The sequence below is a fragment of the Ursus maritimus genome, unplaced genomic scaffold (assembly GCF_017311325.1).
Source record: "Ursus maritimus isolate PB19 unplaced genomic scaffold, ASM1731132v1 scaffold_19, whole genome shotgun sequence".
NCBI lineage: Eukaryota > Metazoa > Chordata > Mammalia > Carnivora > Ursidae > Ursus > Ursus maritimus.
In genome coordinates this window covers 4,100,943-4,101,758 of record NW_024424341.1, presented here as the reverse complement: position 1 = coordinate 4,101,758, position 816 = coordinate 4,100,943, and positions in this window count along the sequence as shown.

Sequence of the window (816 nt, the reverse complement as noted above, 5' to 3'; positions counted from 1 at the left end):
CCCCCCCCCCCCCACCTCCCGCAGGCTGGTTCTGTAGACAGCAGTGCTGGTTTATTTAGAGTTCCACAGTAACTCCAGAGATTTATCTTGTCTTTGTCGTTCCCTTTGTCCACGTGGCCCGTCTGTTTGCTGCCGTGACCTTTGGTCTCCTTGAGGACAAATGAACCAGGATCCTTCCTTTGCCGCCTCCCCGCGCGGCTCCTGGCCCGGCCCAGACTGGTTTATGCAACCCCGGACCCGCCCAGGTCTTTGCTTTGCAGGCGGTTCTGTTTGCAACCCACTTTTTTTTTTTAAACTCTTAATGTCTGTTGGTTCCACTGAGGTGTCTATGAGCAGCCAAAGGAGGGCTGTTTTGTTGCTGCTTTTAAAAAGCGACAATGAAATACGCAGAGTCCCCGTGCATCGGATGACCTAGTTTTTAGCAGTGGGAGGAATGGATTCCTGAGTACATTCCTCGCCCAGGTTAGCAGCTCTGGGAAGAGGAACAGTTTGTGGTTATGAAACCATCCTGCGGTGTAATAGCAAGAGATGGTAACACTCTAGAAGGATTTCTCTTCCTGTTTTTGTGGAACAAGTCTTGCCAAATGCTCCTCGGGCTCTGAGGAGCGCGGTGCTCTCTGGGTCCCACTTTATAAAAGTTCTTCAGGAGCCCAGACCAAAAAGCCGCAGTGAAATAAAATACCTTTTTGTAAATAGCATTGCTTTGCAGAAGGTAAAATCCCGCCCTCTGCCACCAGGCTGCCCGATCTGTCACTTTGGTGACTGCCGGGTTTACATTCGAATTTACCCTCCATTGAAATATGTCAAAGGCAAAGG